This window comes from Bos javanicus, chromosome 28 (genome assembly GCF_032452875.1).
Source record: "Bos javanicus breed banteng chromosome 28, ARS-OSU_banteng_1.0, whole genome shotgun sequence".
NCBI classification, from domain to species: Eukaryota; Metazoa; Chordata; class Mammalia; order Artiodactyla; family Bovidae; genus Bos; species Bos javanicus.
The window spans coordinates 42,607,915-42,615,692 of record NC_083895.1 but is presented as its reverse complement, the minus strand read 5'-3'; positions in this window follow the sequence as shown (position 1 = coordinate 42,615,692).

Here is a 7,778-nt window from a genome sequence, read left to right as displayed (position 1 = left end):
TATGTGAAATCCAGGGGCCTCGGTCCTGCCATGTCGCTCAGGCAGAGACTGGTTCATAATCAGGGCTACACGTGTCCGCTCTTCTGCCGCGGTGACTGGAACGCAGGGGCTGGGCTCTAGAAATTGCGTAAAGCGGCACTATGGTGGGATACTCTCACTTCCTAGTTGAGCAAGCTACACAGTGTTCTAGTACCTCAGTTTTCTCCTCTGTAAAATGGGGATAATCAGTGTGCCTTCCCTGTTAAGAACTGGGTTAGGAATAAAAGAGTTTAATAATGTATGTAGAGGGCTTCCCTTGTGGCTCAGTTGGTAAAGAATCCGCCTGCAACGCGGGAAACCTGGGTTTGATCCCTGGGTTGGGAAGATCCCTGGAGAAGGGAAAGGCTACCCACTCCAGTATTCTGGCCTAGAGAAGTCCATGGAGTGTAAAGTCCGTGGGGTCGAAAAGAGTGGGAAACGGCTGAGGGACTTTCACTTCAATGTATGTAGAACATTAGAGCAGTACCTGGCTCATAGTAAATGATGGGAATTATTGTGATTTGGGGCTTTCCTGATAGCTCAATTGGTAAAGAATCCGCCTGTAATGCAGGAGACACTGGTTCGATTCCTGAGTTGGAAAGATCTGCTGGAGAAGGGATAGGCTACCCACTCCAGTATTCTTGGGCTTTCCTTGTGGCTCAGCTGGTAAAGAATTCACCTGCAATGCGGGAGACCTGGGTTCAATTCCTGGGTTGGGAAGATCCCCTGGAGAAGGGAAAGGCTACCAACTCCAATATCCTGGCCTAGAGAATAACGTGGACTGTGTAGTACATGGGGTCACAAAGAGTCGAACAGGACTGAGCAACTTTCACTTTCATTGTGACTTGAATTGCAATCAGGACTTCTCTGGCTTCTGACCTAGCTACCACCCAGCACGGCTTCCCTAACAATCCGCCCCTGGTCAAGGTGTCTGTATAGCCCAAAGCTAGGTCCTATATACTCCTGGAAGCCTCATCACAGTTGCAGCCAGGCCTGTTACCTGGCTGCCGGCAGGGGGCAGCATTGCACCACAGCTGCCTCTGCTCAGGCCTGTAGGTCCAGCCTGGGAAGCCTGGCGCTGAGTTCCTGGCTGCATCTCCTCTCTCTGTCTGGCCTGGGGCTCCTCTGTGGACCTACCTGGTACCTGGCCTCCTTCAGGAGGCTCCCAGCCCTTGGGGTGTTTGTGACCCTTTCTCTGCCCCTTGTGCAACCTGGTGGCACGAGACAATGCTCTTCATTTGATGTACAGTCCCAACAACTGTGAAATGAGGACGCTGTGCTGTGTCGCAGGGTTGCAGGGTAAGGGGCAGATGCTTTAAAACTCCGTGAGGGCCTTCGCTAGGGGTGGGCTGGGCCGGGTGGTAGCCTGGTGGTTTTCTGGGTTTGTGACCAACTGAGGGAGAGTATGGCCACAAGGCCCCAGGCTGTGGCTGGCTTTGTGGGCCTGCAGACGGGGCTGGTCTGGGCACGAGTATGCCTCAGTCTTGATTCCTGAGCCTGCCCAGTGCCTTTGCTTCTGCTTCTTGGAATGCCTCCCCTTTCTCCTTCCTCTAATCCCTCTTAGGCTTCTCAGAAATCCTTAAGAGTCTCCTAAGTCTCTTCAGGCCTGGCATTAACTTTCCTTGGTCCTTGCCAGACCCCAAGAGCAGTCCTGTCCCTAGACGTGGCTTCCCAAGTTCCTGCCACCAGGCTCTGGATCTCACATCAGAATACATGTCTTTCCCACCATGGTCCTTAGCAGGGAACCAAAGAAATGGCCCAGCTTCCAGTAAAGGAAGGCCCCAGCTCAGCAGTTCTAGTCCTGGACTCTCAGGGACTCCAGGGGTCTAGCCCTTGACTTTTTTCCCGCACCGTTCCTGAAGAAGTTTGAGCACTGGCTCATGGGACCCATATTCGCCATCTGTGTTCAATAGATGATGCCAGGTTCAGCCTCCCAATCCCCCACAGGAGCCTGGGCCTTAAAACACCTGCCAGAGGGCTACAAGCTGGCAGAAGAACACGCTGTGGCCCCAGTGACCAGAAAATACTCGTTAAAACAACTTTGAGACATAACTGTTGATGTACCAAAATGAAAGAACATTAGAAATTAATAATGCCTAATGTTGGTGAAGGTGGAAAGAAAAACAGTCATAAATTTTCTGTGGAAATATTAATTGGTTTTAAAAACTGCTTTTGAAGGCAATTTTGGAAATACATATTAAGATATTTAAATTATGCATAGCCTTTTTAGGCGTTTATCGTAAAAATAATTGCATAAAGCCTGGAATCCATGTAACAGTATTTTTTTACAGTAGTATTAAAAAATGTCCACCAGCAAGTGACTAGTTAAATAAAGTATGTATGATAAGTGCATGGGAGAGAACTGAAATAATAAAAAAACCAGGTTTCGGAAAATAATTTCACCACCAGGGGAAGGGTTCACATTAAAATGTTCATTCACTCACTAATTAATTCATTGATTTGGCTAACATTTATTGAACATCTAGACATACCAGACATTGTTCTGGGTACAGGGCATAAAATCATAATGAGATACACTATCCTTCTTCTGAGGCTTTTCTTCTATAGGAGAGACAGACAATTAACAAGTTAATAAAATAATTTCAGGTATGATACTTTTGTCTGCTTGTATCTAAAAATTATACCTGATTAGAAAAGTGGACAGAAATAAAAACATCATCATGTCAACAGTTGTTATTTCAGGTTGGTGGTTATCAGTTACGATTTGTGTTACAAACAACTGAACAATTGACGGCAGCAGTTTAACTAGTTGAGGGCTTGCTGAACAGTCTTGTGTGTCCAGGGCTAAAAAAGCTCACCACTGTCATCTGGCGGCTCTGCCATCCTGGGACGAGGCTGTCAGTCTCTTGCTTGGCTTTTCAAGGTCACAAGATGAGAGCTCTCTTTTGGATCTGCGGTCCACATTCCAGGTCTGAAGGAGGAGAGGGGACTAGGAAGAACGAAGTCTTTCTCCTTCTGAGGTGCTTGCCTTTTTGTTAGCCAAGAGCAAAGCTTCAGCCAACATTTGTTCATCCCCTGTGGCTGCTATCAAATTACCACACAGGCAGGGTGTCTTAACACCACAGATATTTATTGCCACAATTCTAGAGGCCAGAAGTCTGAAATCTGGTGGGGCTATGTTCCCTCCAGGAAGGATCTGTCCTTGCCTCTTTCAGCTTCTGGTGGCTGCTGGCATTCCTTGGCTTGTGGCTGCATCAGTACAGTCCAAGTCTCCGTGGACCCATTGCTTTCTGTCTCTGTGTCTATCTCTGCTTCCCTCTCATAAGGACGTGTGATGGAGGTGGGGGGCTTCCCTCGTGGCTCAGACAGTAAAGAATTTGCCTGCAATGCAGGAGACCCAGGTTCGATCCCTGGGTTGGGATGATTCCCTGGAGAAGGGAATGGCAACCCACTCTAGTATTCCTGCCTGGAGAATTCCATGGACTGAAGAGCTTGGTGGGCTACAGTCCATGGGGTCGCAAAAAGTTGGACATGACCGAATGACTAACACTTTCACTTTTAGACAACCCAGGACTATCACCTTGTCCCAAATAGTCCTGAATGTAATCACATCTGAAAATACACTTTTATAAAACAAGGTCACATTTACAGATTCTGAGGATTAGGGCCTGAATATCTTTTGGGGACCACCTTTCAACCTATCACATCGGTTAACTGTCCAGGGATTTTGCTGTGCAGAGCCTCGGTGATCTCACTTGTAGATTGGGGATGACAGCCCAATTCTCAGAGGGTCTTGTACTGATCACCAGCTATAGAGCAGGTGATTCGAGGACTGGGTCTCTCTGTGATTGAACTCTGCCTCTCTCCTCTGACCTCTGAGGGCTGTTTCCATCTCCTAGGGCAGCTTCTCCCTCCATCCCCTTTATCATTAACCTGCCCTGATTCTGGAGACAGTTAAAGTGAAGCGGGGAGGCAAGCAGACCCTTATCTCCATCCACAACTGATCCTTTTTCTGGCATCGCTGCCCCTCTGCAGTGAGGTGTGTGCGATACTGCTGTGTCCAGGCCTGGCACTTGGCAAGTTTAGAGCATACAAGTTCTCTTCCTCTCTGGGGGGGTCTCCTCTTGCGTCTTCTGCTCTCTGTTCTACTTCCTATTGTGTTTCCCCACACCAAACTCCTGGGTCTTCCCCTCTATTTTTCAAATGAGTGTCTAGGAATTTAGGGGCCCAGTGTACCAGCGATGGACCCAGGACCCGTGCCATCTCCCTGTCTTATCTGAAGGAGCACCGGGCAGTCCCTGCTCCAAGCCAAGTCCTCAGAAGCATCCCTGGGAGACAGCACCTTCGTCTGTTGGGTTTACAGGGTGCTAAATGTGCCGTGACACCCAGACAGAGAAAATCAATCACAATATCATTTCATTGCCGCATAAAAGAAGAGGTTTACAGGCAAGAAAAATTGCTCATGGAAATGAGTGTGTCCATGACCAGGGTGATCTGATTTGTTAGGGGTTGTATGGAGCTGGAGGCCTGGGTCTAGAGAGGGGGTTATCTGTCAGATGGGTCAGGGCTCCAGGCAGATGCAGTTTCCCCAATCCCTGCCCCATGGGAAAGTTGGGGCTTGGCTCTGAGAGGCTGGAGGCCCAGGCTGATGGGAACAGCAGGGCTGTACCTGACTTGGCATGGGAAGAGGTAGGATGGATCGAGCCCCTTACATTCACTTCACAGAGTGTCTGGGGTCTCCATGGTGCAGCTCCCAGCCCAGTGGGAGGAGCGACACTTGGGTACCCCATCACAAACAGGGAGTAGGCCGGGTCTGAGGTCCAGTGAGCCTAGGGCCCTACTTCATCTGTGAACACCCGCAGGTGTCTGCTCATGAAGGAAGAGGACACAGGACGGTCACAGATTGTTGTGTGCAGAGTTAGGGTGGGTCAGCCTCCTGTGAGCTCCCTGGTGGCCAGGGGGACAAGGGCTTCACTCCTCTGCAGATCAGTGACTCTTGGGCTTCCCTAAGATGCCCACTGAGGACATGATGGTTGATGCGTCTCTGACTGCCGGGGGCCACCTCGGGCCCCTGCTCTGTTGAGATGTGTCTGAAAAGTGGTGAGCCTGGCCTCAGCACCTCCCACCAGGATCATTTTAGCAACTTCCATCCTGGCCCCTCCACCAGCTTCTCCTTCACATCTTGCTGCTCTTCTCTCTGTGCTCCTTTATATGCTCCTGCCTCCATACCTTTCCTTTTGCTAGTCTCTCTCCCTGGAACATGCACTGTCTTCCTTACCTCATGGGCTCAACTCAGCCTGTGTGGAGCCCACTGCAGGGAGCCACTGCAGCAGATGGCAGGGGCAGAAGGAGCCATGGGCAGTGGCAGGAGCAGAGGGGGCCTCTGTGATGCTCCATGTGCTGGTCCTGGAGCCTTTGCAGTGGCTGATGAGGGTGTGGAGGCCTGAGTTTTGCTTTGGAAGAAGACAGAGTAGGCTTTGGTTCCCTGCTACTTGATCCTTTCTGGGGAATTGGGAGCCCCACAAGTGCAAAGTTGCAAGGCCCAGGGACAGAATGGAGAAGCCTCCTCAGGCCTCATTGTTGGGGAGCAGGGATCCCAGCATGCAGCTTGGGAAGGAAGGGTCTGGGCCAGCCCTTGGGCTCAGGGGAGATGTCAAGGCTGAGATTTTCAAACTTGAGACTCTTAGCAGCAGAACCCTTTCCTTGCACACAATGGACTCGGAGCACACAAGTTCAAGCCTGAAGGGAATGAGCTTGGTCTTGAGCCCTGGAAGCCAGAACCCCCTCTGAAGAACACCCTGGATCCAGGCTGTGGAACTCATACCTGGAGGATCAATGCTTTAGCAGGAGGCTGGGACACAGGCTGCCCTGGGAGGGCTGGGACTGAGATGACCACTCAGGAGGCTTCCAGGGAACCAAGCCTCCCCTCCTCTTGTTACAGGGAAGAACTAACTCCATGTCGGATCTGTTTCTTTTACTTTAACCTTTGCTTCCTGTTGCTTTTGTTCATTGAAAGATACTGTCCATACATAATGGCCTGCCTCAGGAATCCTGCCCCTCTGCCTGAATGTTAAGCCAAATGCCTTTGTTCAGGACTCTGTCCACCTGTGAATGGCTCCTGGAAGGAAGAAATCAGCTCATTCCTTTCCTGAGGCTAGCTGGTCCAGGAGAAACTTGCAGGATTAATAGATTTTTTTCTTTTTTTAACTTTATCTCCTTACCTCCCCCTACCTCCATTCTATAAAAGAACTTGGCAACCAGACCCCAAGAAGATGGTTATTTTGAGATGGTTATTGTGCCATCTTTCTGGTCTGCTGTCTGTCCGAATACAGTTATATTTCTTGCCTCAACACTGTCTCTTGGTTAACTGGCCTACTGTGCGGTAAGCAGAGTGAGCGTCAACTTCAGGTCACACTCTTGCTGCCCTTTGACATTTGGTGGTGCCTTTGTGCAAACTCTCACCGACTTCTGCTCTCAGAGGGACCTATGGAAAGCAGGGAACTGGCTAGACCCCAGGGGCCAAGGGAAGTGGTAGACATCAACAGGAGAGCCTTAGATGGGCTTAGGCTGGCGCTTGGTCCTGCCACCCATCCTGTCTGGAGAGCCTGGGTCCAGGGACCAAACCTATGAAGTTCCAGCTTGCTTTTGTGAGGGAGGCAGATTTTCACATAGCTAACTTTGTGGACTATCTTGTTCTAAGCGGACTGCACATTCCAAACTGGGCCCTGTTAATTGAACATATAATGGGAAAAAAAGAAGGGCCTCTGCCCTGCAAAAATGAGCTGCTCCTATCCAGGGTGGACACGCTGTGGGTGACTTCCTTCCTCCACGTTAGCCTGGAGGGTACGGCTAAGAAAAGACTTCCCAGTGGGGTTGCCAGGCGTGGGTAGCTGCATGTGCCATTGGCAGTGTCCTGGAAAGGGTACCTGGAAAGAGTGTGAGGGCTGGGTATGCGCAGGGGGCTGGGGCATACTAGTGGGTCCTACCCTAGAGGCTCCCGAAAGGCATGCGCAGGGAGGGCACCTCCTCTCACTCGCCCAACCCGCACTGTGGGGAAAAACCTAAGGCTAAACGAATAGAATGCCTTGAATAATCGAAAGAGCAGATGCAAAAGATGCTGGCCTCTGAAATTGAAAAGTAAAACACCCAAGAGGCCAACCAGAGTGTAAAGAAAATAAAAATACAATGATATAGAAGAAGATCAAATAAAATAAATACAAGCTGAGAAACAGTAAAAATGAGATCGAAGAGGTTGGCAAGAAAAAGTTCGGAAGACAAAGTAGAGATGGACAATTAACATACGACAGCAGACCAGAGGCAGCAACTGAGGGCAAGTATAAAATAAGTAACAAAGTGTGTGTGTGTGTGTGTGTGTGTGTGTGAAGACTAACCCGATGGGTTAATAGAGGAGAGCAGCAGTGGGATTTTTGGAGCTCGGATCCTGACTGACTGTGGACTCCTTGGGGCCTGTGGGTAGGGAGGGCCCCACCTAGAACTGAAACTGCAGTGCGTTAAGCCTGGTTCCTCCTGAGATGCCAGCTGACCCCTCCTTGCGGGGAATCGACCCCAGGACTTGGGTTTCCCTGTTCCTTGTTTGCCCAAGAGAGCTGGTCTTCCGGGCCAAAGCCTGCAGAGAACCCCTGAGGCTGGGCCTTGGTCTCTCCTGCCAGTAGTAACCTTTATGCGGGTCTGGGCTGAATTATCTTAGAAATCCCCGTGAGCTCCATGCTGGTGAGGGAGGGAAGGCAGTCTTTCATGGTACAGTATCTTGTCTAACCTGGGGGCTTGCTTGAAGGAAC